Source organism: Vanellus vanellus (genome assembly GCF_965231255.1).
Source record: "Vanellus vanellus genome assembly, chromosome: 3".
Taxonomy (NCBI): Eukaryota; Metazoa; Chordata; class Aves; order Charadriiformes; family Charadriidae; genus Vanellus; species Vanellus vanellus.
This window is the reverse complement of record NC_138907.1, coordinates 69289763-69302274: the sequence shown is the minus strand read 5'-3', so window position 1 is coordinate 69302274 and position 12512 is coordinate 69289763. Positions and strand designations below refer to the sequence as shown.

The window sequence follows — 12512 nt, the reverse complement described above, 5'->3', positions numbered from 1 at the left end:
TCTGTCATCACCCCAGTGCTTGATTATAGCATAGTTGTGGTTTTGGGGTTTTTTTTTGTTCCGTGCTTTAGAAGGTCCATGAGAGTCCATGAGGGTCCTGGGGTGCATCAAAAAGAGTGTGGCCAGCAGGTCGAGGGAGGTCATCCTCCCCCTCTACTCTGCCCTGCTGAGGCCGCATCTGGAGTACTGCGTCCAGTTTTGGGCTCCCCAGTTCAAGAAAGACAGGGATCTGCTGGAGAGGGTCCAGCAAAGGGCTACGAAGATGATTAGGGGATTAAAACATCTTTCATATGAGGAAAGGCTGAGGAACTTGGGTGTCTTTAGTCTAGAGAAAAGAAGAATGAGGGGGGATCTTATTAATGCTTTCAAATACTTAAAGGGAGGATGCCAGAGGGATGGGAGGAGTCTTTTTTCAGTGGTGCCCATTGATAGGAGGAGGGGTAATGGGCACAAGCTTGAACATAGGAAGTTCCATCTTAACACGAGGAGGAACTTCTTCACTTTGAAGGTAGTGGAGCACTGGAACAGGCTGCCCAGAGAGGTTGTGGAGTCTCCCACTCTGGAGACATTCAAAACCCGCCTGGACGCTGTCCTGTGCAACCTGTTGTAGGTGACCCTGCTCTGGCAGGGGGGTTGGCCTAAATGATCTCCAGAGGTCCCTTCCAACCCTGACTATTCTGTGATTCTGTGAGTTTGATTTCTAACTGCTCACTACAGCAAGGGAATTCAGGATGCATGCTCGACTTAAGGCTCACAACATATCATAGAATTGCTTTCTATTTTTGCCTTACTGTGCACAATGCAATTGCTCCCCTCCAGAAGGTAGAGTCACATTCAAAGATTTCACATCTTTGCTTCTTTTCTACACTCTGTCACCTCCCTGATTTAAAAGCTCACCCTAGGGCTGATTAAGCTGTCTCCCTGGAGGAGCTCTGCCGCGGCGGATTGTACTCTCTCTGCATAGTGTTCACACTGACACACCTTAGGTTGGTGTGAAAAGCCTCTAGAAATAGAAACATACAGAAAAGATGTACAGAAACAGACCAGTACTTGCTCTTTCTTATGATGATCTTCTGCAGTGTGGTTACTTTCTGCTGTTTATGAGACAAGGGATGTAAATTATACTTGTGAAGTAGATTAGCTTCTACTCCAAGCACTAATGGGCTTTCTGGAGATAAATCATGTAATACTAAGATCTACACTCAAGTCCGTTTCCTAACGATGCAGTTTTCCATAATGAAAATACCACGGTGAACAGCTTTAAAAGGGGAAAGAAAAAAGAAAACCTTTAAAAATGCAACTACTTCTAGGAACTCACAGTTTCCAAATCTGCTTATTGTTAATTGTAAGTTTGCTTGGTTGCCTTTTTTCTTAACCAGAGCACCATCAGCATTCATGCCATACTACAAAGCACCGGGGCTGAAGAGCTTATGCTTTATCCCAGACCCAACACAATGCACAAAGGCAACAGCTGACATGCCAGATTGCATGAAAGCCTTTTTGTAGAGATAGCAGAGGAAGGTTGTGTGACAAAAGGAAGAGAGCAGAGTATTGCAGGGGAGGAAAGGCTTTTAGCTAACATTAGCAAGTGCTTCCCAAACCCAGCAAATCCCAGGGAGCTCAGGTGTCTCCTCCCCACAAGGAAGACTCTGCAAGTGTTCCAAAACTCCTTTACTGGCTCAGCTTACTTTGCAATTTGCTGACACCCAGTGTCCCACTGGGAAAGCAATAATGAAAACATTATCAAGCGTTTAATTCCAGCTGTGCTGAGCGACTTGAAGCGTCAAAAAAGAAGTGGTCATAGGCAGCTAGACATGTGATGCTAGACTATCTGTAGGCAGTCTCTTAAGATGGTGACCGCAGGTCAGTAAGACAACATTGTGTTTGTTGAATTCAGTGAACGTCCTGTGGGCAGCATATGGAATCATCTGAGAAGTTGGGTCAATGCACTCTGAAGCTTGCACGGGAAGTCAAATTTTACATTGGAAACACACTTGATCCATGAGTGCCAACAAGAAAAAATTTGAAAGCACTTGGTATGGGGGAAAGGCTCTGTTACCCTCTGCAGTTTTCACCTTCCTCTGAGAAAATGGAACCAAACATGATGAAAGGAAAATAAACAACTGACAGCTAAATCCATAGAGAGACTGTGAGGCTGCATCTTCTCAGATCTCACCAAGATTCATGTCTCCCCACCACGCTCCTTTGAACAAGCTCCTCAGAAAATACTAAGACACCTGGTGGTCAGTAGGTGTAAAGGTGGTCTTGAACTGTCTTCAGGCTTAAAAAAAATCTCTATGGTTTTTACAGACTTTTCAACTATGAATCCTCTCCTGAAGTCATGCCATTTCTTACAGAAATCACCCATCACACTGTTAGGTATCCCACTCACTTCTAGTCCCCATGCCCAAGGAAGCAATGGAGACGTGAGCTCAGATCTGAAGAGGCGTTTGCCACTGCCAAACCAGCCTGGATCAGCCTCTGAACATCACCAACTGCAGCCTTGCATAAATATTTCCCTTTTTATTTTATGAAAGGAATGTAGCCTACCTTCTGAGACATGACAGATCTGATCTCCCATTAGATGAATTTATGTAAGAAAAATACATCAAGCATTACTAAACACAAAGAGGCAGTCATCAAAAAGCTGAAAAGACAGAAGTACTACTCTATTCCTGAGCTGTTCATACTTTATTCACCTAGTACTGGCCCTGCCTGTGACACAGAAGTAGATAAATACAAAAAGAACCCTAACTTGACTCTGTATGCCTGTTCTTGTCTTCCAGGTCAAGGGAATTAAAATCTGGGTCTCCTGTATCCCAGGGGAAGGTCATACTGCTAGGCTCCTGGAAACGTGCCTTTCCGACCCTAAAAAAAACAAGAAAATCTGTTGCATGACACTACTGAAAAAATATTTATTAAAAGTAATTAATGTACAAAGTAACTGAAGACCTTACAAGCAGAAAAACATCCTTCAGAAATGTGAAGGGTAGCAAAATCCTCACAACTTAAATGGGAAATAAGAGGTTAAGGTAATATAAGCACCAAAGTGCAGCTGAAACCTTCTTTAAGAATGTTACATTTCCATGTTACACGCAATACAACACCCCTAGGAAGAAAGCACAATCACCATGGGCCACATCCAATTTTGGGATAGACATCTAAAGCAAACAAGAGCTACAGCAAATGTTCCTGCTGTAGATTTTAAAAAGTCCTCAGACGCACTAAATGTTACAAACCCTCCACCTTTGACTGGAGGATACCTTCACTCTGTGACATCTCACTGCGCTCACAAACTACTGACTGTCACATCACATCACATCACCAGCAATGCATGAGAAGAAAACCTTGTTGGCCATTAACTGCAACCTAACAAATCCCATCAGTAAACAGGTACACTTGCTTCCTCAAAGGCGGCACTTGCTGTGAGCTAACAGCTATGCCTTCCTTTGCTAAAGTATTTCCCAGCTACTTGACGCTGGAGCGTATACAATGAAAGCTGAAAACGCAAACAAAAATGGATTTCTCAGTTTTTCATACCTGCTTTTTATAGTACTCCCGTCACTGAATTGTTCCAACAGGTATAATCACTTCCTTGGGCAGAATTAAGGTTATATTACGGTTTGTGCTGGCCCTTACATCATCATTTCCTGGACTTTGGGGTATGAATTATATTCAGCACATTCTGACAAGGCAAAGGCACTAATGAAGTTACTAGGGAGGGACAAATACCATCCTCTATTTTATGCATTTTAAAAGCTCCTACCACTATGCTTCTGAAACCCAGGATGTAAAAAAGGACGCCTAAAACATTAAACCTGTTGTCAGCAACCTGGACTTAGTTCCCACCCCTGTTTGACTCCCAGTGTCACATAAGGACACAGCTCCTGGCTTCCAATCTTCTCCTTTTGGCTGGCGTGAGGCTGGCACTGCATGGAGAGAGGCAGCCGGCATCACACAGCGCTGCAGCACCTGGTTCTCAGCTATGGTTATACTGAGAGGGCAGCCAGAACTGCAAGAGATGACTTTTATCTCCCCCACAAATACTTTGGCCTCCTGCTTTCAAACCACCAATTAACACAAATAATAATCAAAGCTTACGCCTTTGGGTCATGGTAACTTCCCCCACCAAATCTGCTACCTTCTTCTATAAATTTTGGTAACACCTATCTACAAGGTGACTGAATGAACACAAAGTGGGAAAATTCTCCAAAGACAGAGTCAAAGGCCTTGGGATACAATTAAAAGACATCCATAATTTTAACATGCTGTAGAGCAAGAGTTACAGAAGTAAAAATAATAAGAAATTTTCAAATACAAGTAGACATTTTTGCAAAACATAGATGCACGACATCGAGACACATGAAAAGCAACGGCCACAGTCAGCCACATATGCATTTTGGATGACTGTCATTACTCAGTAAAGACAGCGAAAATACAGTGTTGATATTGAAGGCTTTCAACCAATCATCCAAAACACACACACAACTATTTTAAGCACAGGAGAAGACCGACATTAAAGAAAAAAGAAAACCACCAGGAAAATGGTAACAGAAAGAAGGCTATCAAGGGCCAAACATTTGTTTTAACCAGCAAACAACAGAAGAACAAAGCTGATGTATAATCCAGTCATACACTTTCCCAAACGTGTATGTTTTTCTCATACAGTCATCAATATGGTATCAGCTTAATTAACTCTTGTTAAATTAAGTAACAGCCATGCTATGCTGACATGTGGCTAAAACAGGTTTTCTAAAATACACACTGCCTGAGAATGCAAGCTCAAGAGGAGCTCAGGAGGACATTATCTGTGGATGGTGTTTATCATGCAAATGGAACTTGTTTTGCCAGGTGGGCATGAAAATTTGATGACCTTGCCTGCAAATGACAAAAGCTCAGGTGTGACTAGTTTAGGATTTTGTAACTTTGCTTGGCAAGTGCTACCAGGACAATCCACCGCAGCAGCAGCTCTCAAATCATGCTGGACCTTAAGCGAGCAAGAAAGCCAGTCTGTTGTCTGCTGCTTCCTTATTCTCCTACTGCACCTTCCCAACACTCAAAATACAGTCCCTGTCCCATCACTTCACCTGCACGTTGAACCTCATAGTCCCACTTCATCTTCCTTACACTTCAGCATCCCAAGGGGCACAGGAGATCACAGCATCGGTGGTGGTTTCTTGCAGCAAGTGACTGCGACTCAGGCAGCAGAGAGAGTGTTACACGGGTAATATCTGTAATCTGATCTCTGTTCTCCTCCTGACAACGCATGCAAAACTCACCAGAAAAATAAAAGTGCTGCTCTTACACACAAAGTGCTGCTGAACACATGCAGTAGATAGGAAGTTTTTAGTTAACTAGGGTGTTACAGTAAATTAATATAAAGCAAGGGAGAGTTGCGATTGTTGATTTTACAGCATCAGAGTAAGAACTAAACCACCTGTTCCTTTATCTGTACAACAAAAGCCCTAATTTGTGATTAAACAGAAGTCCTTTATTTCAGGTTGGTCCACTACACCACATAAGTCAAGTAATATCTCCTAGACAGCATACTACACCTCCGGCTTTGCCGAAAAAAAATGTCACCTTGAATCTTACATTGGAGGAAAAATCATTGCCATAGGCTTCTAGAGTTCAGTACAACTACAGGATTTGAATCTGAGATCTCCTGTACTGTCCATCATGGCACATGAAAATCAAGGTCCATCTGGGCCTGATGAGATGCAAGCGTGTGAAAGGGTCTTCAGCCAACAGCAGGATAAAGCTCTTCCTACCGCCACAAAATGGTTGAGCAAACCTATGACCAGTGGCTGCAGCACATTCTGGGAGCACCAGCCTTGCCCCAAAACCCACATCCTGGTGGTCTCCTCTCATACCTCCAAGTGCCTTTGCTGCAAATGCAGCCAGCCAATTCTGGAGCTTCAGTTCCTCAGCTTAGACAGGGGCACCAAGGGGGCTTGGCCTGCCAGGTGGCAGCCTGGCAAGCTGGACTGTAAAAAGCAATTAATTGGGACTCCAGGTGCTGTTAGCCTGAAGCTTGGGCAAGGACCATCGCACAGGTAGTCAATCATTGCTGCAATTGCACACGATCTTGAATGGTTCATGTAGCACATACTGCGGTTTTGAAACCTCCAGAATAGTTGCTTTCTCACCATTTGCTTTAGCATGGCAGGTGGCCCTGCAAGTTTTAACATATACCTAGTGCTCAATCCACCTCTGGTATCTACGTTCCGAATCTTAGAGTCAGAAAGATACGCATGTACTTTTCCCATTCAATGTATCTAAAACCTATCCTCCCCACCATGCACAGACGGTTGTTAATGCACATGTAAGAAACTACAGAACTTCCTCAGCATTAAGATACAAATTCCTGAGCCCTCCTATATGAATGCTCCTTGGCAAGTTGCTGCAAAACTCATCCCTACCTTCTCCAGAATCTTCTAACAACAGAAGTAATTTCTGAGTATAGCCTTGAAAACAAGACCTGAATAAAAACCACTGCCTTGACATCTTCACAAAGCCACAGAAAGCCTGAAATTAAAAGTACTGACTAAAGTTAAGGCTACAGTTCGTGCCTGTGGAGACCTCACCTGGAAATCTAAATACTGATAGCTAACTACACAACATTGTGTTCTAATAGTGACTACTTGTCTTGTATAAGTATTTAGTCTCTCAAAATATTCTTAGGACCATAAATCTTACTAGAAAGACTAGAAATACTTTCATCAGTATTTAACTGCATAGTGTATGGGTCTTATTTTTAATTAAAAAAACTAGTTCTAGCCTTGTTCAATATTCCAACACACAAGCCTTCCACAGTTTTTACAGAAACTCACCTTAAAACAACAACTGCATTAACCAGTTTTTTTTTCAATAAAAAATGAATTTTGAAGCAGCAAGGTACTGTGGGAAGAATATTCTGCAGAAGAAATATGCAGTACTACACTAAAATAATTTAGCTAGTCAGCAATGCTGCTGATGAGTAGTTTCTGGTCCTTACTTCAATTTTCATGACAGATGCTGTTAGATTTAGACCCTCAAGAACAAGACAGTCTCCTCTAAAAAGCAAGTTGGGACTAATTAATCTGTCTCTGCCTATCCAGTGCAGTGTCTTGTCAGTCTCTCTATCACTACACCATCAAATAATTACCTAGGTACTCTGCAAAGGGATTATCTCGACAAAACAGCTAAAGATTTTTCTGAAATTCAACTATCTTGCTACAAGTGGATTCATCCTGAGAATAGTTAGTCATAATTTCACTTATCTTTCAGTCACACTTGTTTAATTGGATAGGCTTTAAAGGATTAAAAAGCCTTGATTATAAATTTAATAAATAACTCCTTGCTAATTACATTCAGCAGATTTTCAAACTATGCCAATGCAGTGAATATCGGCCAGCCATGACTACTCTGTGCTTTCCCAGCACAGCTTGCTAGTATTAATTCCCTCTGCTCCTCTCCCAGGTCTTCTCTCTCATGGAGAGCTTCTCATGTTTCTGCCCCATGCAGAGAAAGAATAAGACCATTAGACATTACAGAAATTGCTGCTTCAGAGCTCCGGCAACACGAAGTGAGACTTCCTAAGTGAAAATACTCTAAAACTGATAAAACTAAGGATTTGTCCTACATGCTTTTGGTGATTGCCTATGCAGACTGGCATCATAAAAACAAGCCCCTAAATCTTTGCTCTTTCTGAAAATCCTTTAGTCACAAATACTCACTAGACAGATGCCTAAATGGTTACCACTAAAGAATATAAAAACAAAGACAAAATGGTTTAAGAGAGTTTGGGGAAACTATGTCCCTTGTGCACATCTTAGATACAACTGTACAAAGCAGCTCTGCAATCCCAAATTTCAGTAGGGTAAGAGAAGACTCTGCACAATAATGTTCTCTCCTATTTATGAGCTTTAATCTGTAACCTTTACTACGGGAATGCAATGGAAAGAAGTAGGTCCAGCTACTATTTTAATGAGCCCATCAGAAAGTCAGCCCTCTCAAATCTTTTGAGTGATCAAAACTAAACAAAACACCTTCTTTACTTGAGGTTTAAATAAATTAAAATGATACCCAAGAACCAAAATAAAAAAAAATCCTATCGAGCCTCCCAAGTACAGAATGTTCTAGGCACGCTCTAAAACTCTGTGTCAAAAGAGTAGGCTTGATGCCAGCCTAAGAAATCTCACCAACACGAGAGCTCTTTTTTCTCACAGCTCTTTTCAAATGCCTTACAGATTACATGGAATTTTATTTATAGTTACTGAATTATTTTGTAACACTCTTAGTGCATCCATTTTCCCCCCACTCACAACAAAAGCTAAGAATCAAGTTTACATAAAGTAGCCTAGGGGAAAATATCTCAAGTCTCCCTAGCACGTTGCCTTTACCACCTTATTTTCTGCCCTACAGTCAGATTTTCCAATGCATTTTATGGAGCCCTAAGAATTAGGGTCAAAATTCAATCCAAAAATAGACCCTAATTACAGATATATTTTCTTGAGCAACAATTAATGTTCTTCTGGGTTGGCTGGGAAATCCCAGGCCACTTCCCAGAGGGGAGCAGATAGACCTAAACAATGAGAGATGCACTCTTCAAAGGAAACCTTAAAATAACCATTTATAACCTGACTCTATTATGCATTTTCACATTACCCAGAGTCAAATGAAATGCAGAAAAAAAGAACGACAAAGTCATATTTTCATCTAAAGACACAAAACGTTTGGTTGATACTGCAATTCTGAAAAGTCCTGGATCAAAAAAAGGGAAGACGTAGTAACAAGAGAAGAGTTTGAGGTAACAAAAAATTCAGGCAGAGATGGAACACAGGGACATCAGAGCAGAAACTGCTTAATAGACATGAGCCATTTAGGAGGAATGTGGTCTCTGAGAATAAACAGGACCTTAAAGTGTGGATAACTCCACCATTTATTGCCCAAACATTTGGACATTCGATGGAAGATGAGCCTCCAAAAGGAAGAGAGTCAACTGAAAGAGGCTGCAAAATTACCAATTTCAAAGGAAGCCACTCCAGGGAAGAAGCACAAAAATAATATTGTTACTAGAAAAAGATCCTGTGGATAACAGCACTTTTAAAAATTACAATAGGCAGATACAGAAATCCACATGCCCCCCAAACCAGCATCTCATCTACAGCAAAGCCTGTACTTAGAAAAATTTTTAAAAGGCCTATGAGCAGCAAAAAAGGAGTATAGTAAAGTGGCAGGGCACTCGGTGATCCAGCAAAACCCAGACTAAAACTGGTCCAGACGTGATTGTGTAAGAACAACCGGAGAAGTGAAAAAAGGTTTATTTTCTTAAGTACACTCCTGATCAAAGGACAGTGGCTAAAAGAAGGCCAAGAAAGACGGTTAATTTGAGAGAGGGATTACGGAAGGAAAGAAACACAGGGAGAGAAGCTGTTGCTAATACTCTGCAAGGGGATCAGGGCAGCCTCAAACAAGACAAGGTAGGTAGGGCCCTACAAACGTGTCCCGCAAGTGACGCTCGCTGTCATACTGGCTGCAATCCACACAGGCGGCTCTTCCAGTCTCATTCTGGACCAGAATCTCCCAGAAGTCAGCTACAGATGGAGGTTCACCCAGCAGACAAAGCTACATTTCTTCTAAAAGGGATAAAGGAAGCTGAATATTGGAAGTTACAAAAAGACTTTTTCTGTAGCAGGGATGAAAAATTGAATTAGATGACAGATCACAGGGCAAGAAATAGGGACCCAAAAAAGCATGACTGATTAAAACTTCACCAGTATTAAAGGAAGACGAGCCTTTGTTTTTTGGTTTTTTTTTTCCGTTCATTTTTCAATAAACTGTCAGGGAAGAAAATTATTTGGCCAAACCACAAAGTGAACATGCACCATTTCCTAGGCTGATACTTCTTGAGGTCCACATGCGATGCTTAGAGAGGGTTCCCACAGCCTGGGGTACCATCCCCCCTGTGGCGGGCTGGGGGTGCTGGGAGGTGGGCAGCACTGCGCAGGGGGGCTGTGGAAATGGGGAGAGGGCTGGCCAGGGGGCTCGTGCAGCCCTCCCACAACTGTCACACAAGGCGGTGTGTGCTTCATGCACACATCGTGCGGCCCCTTCACAAGCTGCCATGAGACATAAAAGCTGTGTGAGCCACACACCGTTCCTTCGTCCCCACCCTCATGAGTGCCTGAGCATTCAAATGAGCTGAAGACACCCAGAAAACAGCAGAAAATATCAATTAAAAGGCCTTTCCCAAGTGGGAGAGACGTAGACTTTTTACAATCATACAGTCAGCAATAGACTCCCCAGTCAATGGGTGCTGCCTCAGATCTGTTTGACAACACCCCTGTGTGCACAGGGGGAAGGAGCAGCATAGCTTTACAAAGGCTTATGAACGCACGCAAGGCTCATACCACAATTTAAGAGCTCACAGAACCAAGAGAATAAAAATTACACTGGGGAGCTATAATTCCCCTGAAATGCATACTATAAACTCTGAAAATGGCATGAATCACCAGAGCCATAAAGTGGGACTGAAGCCCCATCGTACAAAATGTAGTGCCTGGATCCTCCTTTCTCTCCATAGTCGTGTGACAGCAATCCATGGGGTACCATGCCATTTCTCCTCCCCTGCTAATGACCGATGTCTTAGTAACACTCTCTTCCTCTTCTAATTCCCAGCTATTATTTTATATCTATTACCCTGGTGTCAGTGGGTCCCAGGCACAGGCACATTGCAACCTCTGTTACCCTACAGTTATTTTCAGAGTAGTTTTCATCTTGACATAGCACTCGGGTCTTACCCATGAAGCAGGTTTTAGCTATTCTTTATTGGCTTACACAAGTAAGTGAACGCCAAAATAATGCTCACATAAAAATTACTCATGCTGGAAGTCTAAAATGTTATATGAGCCTTTCCTTCCAAAAAAGGAACTACAGCTATTTGGATTCAATTCAAGCAAACATTTTCAACAACAGATATGCCTTTTAGACTAAAGCAAAAATTTCCATTAGAAAAGATCCAGTGATATTTTACCAGATTCTTTGATGTAAAAAGACCACTTGGAGGTAAAGGTGTTTGATAATTGAAATTTTTAGTCAAATCTGAATGCCAGTATTCATCTGGAAATCAAAAAAGTACACTGGAGCTCGTTTTCAATTTGAAAATATTGTATTTTTTAAATTATGTGCACACTTTCGTGAAGCATATAACCCCCTGTTTATAACCTCAGTTTCCCAATTCTTTATTTCCATCATATATGTTTACCAAGACCAAAGAAAAAATAAAAGTCTCCTGGGCCAAATTCAAGAGTCTGTTAAAGCAAGAACATTTCAGTCAGATTCCTTGCTCATCTCTGCTACTGATACAGAAAGGGGAGGGGGAGCATACCACCACTCTGGCTCAGAGCTTAGCATCTAAAATGTCAAAAAGGCAAAGATCACCTCACCCGCCTGAACTCAGCTGACTGGAAAGGAACAGCATTTCTTGATATCAGCCCTAAGAGATGCAAGGTTCGAGTTGCTCTAATACTTTATGATGGATTCGATGTATCATATTCCTGCGACCCACAGCATTAAAGGATTTAAAATACGTCGTAATGTCACACTAACTAACAAGCCTTTGCAAGACCTAGGGTAACAAGACACACTTTGAAATTCAGCTCTTTCTCCATGCAGTGCCACTGATGCTGCGTTTGCACATCCTACACAACAATTTCTGACTAAAGCAAAGAGAGATCATACACTTATTTGAATCACTGGTGAGTAAATTATAATGAAATGTTGCCATTTTGTCAGGATACCAGGTTAATAATCTCAAACAAAAAATTATGAGGGTTGCGACTGTTTGTTTTTTTCTTTAATGATCACAGCAGCTGTGACCTAAGTTTTAAGTTTTCCAGATACAATATATGATTTCATTGCCCCCCCCCCCTTTTTTTTTGGGGGGGGGGGAGGGGGGAGGGGTGTAGTACAATGACATATCTCAAAAAAGGCATAAATGGGATAGAGAATTTAACATTAAAATTCTACATTAAAACAGTAAATTAGCTTCTTCACCTCTACTTTTTAATGCAGCACATTTGTTATATTGACAGAGAACTGAAGCCACCTTCAGATCACTTACTCATGGTACATTCAGATGAGCTGGACAAGAAACAGGCACATTTTCAGTAAACTATAACAGATGCTCCGCAAATATACCTAAGAGTGTGACCTATTCTCTTATCACCAAAAGTATAATTTCACCCGGTATCTTTTTACTTACAATCTTTCTGTCTTTCACATACACACACAAATCCACACTAATTGAAATTATTGTTTTTTCTTCAGCCTGTATATTTGCTTTTTGTTTATAAATATGAACACATCAGCCCACAGAACTGAAGGATAATATCTAGTAATAGACCATGGATACAGTAGGAGTTCTTACACATACAACTGTTTAAGCACAATAGGAATTTATTTAACATAAGAATTTATAACTTGATTTACTCTTACTGTGACTGCCGAGTTACAGCAGTAGCAATTCA

General features: G+C 41.5%; 1 protein-coding gene across 2 annotated transcripts in view; it reads right to left on the bottom strand.

The window, feature by feature from the left end:
• Positions 1–12512, bottom strand: part of ECHDC1 (ethylmalonyl-CoA decarboxylase 1) — a 38945-nt gene that overhangs the window by 922 nt on the left and 25511 nt on the right. The gene's annotated exons all lie outside the window — the stretch shown is intronic.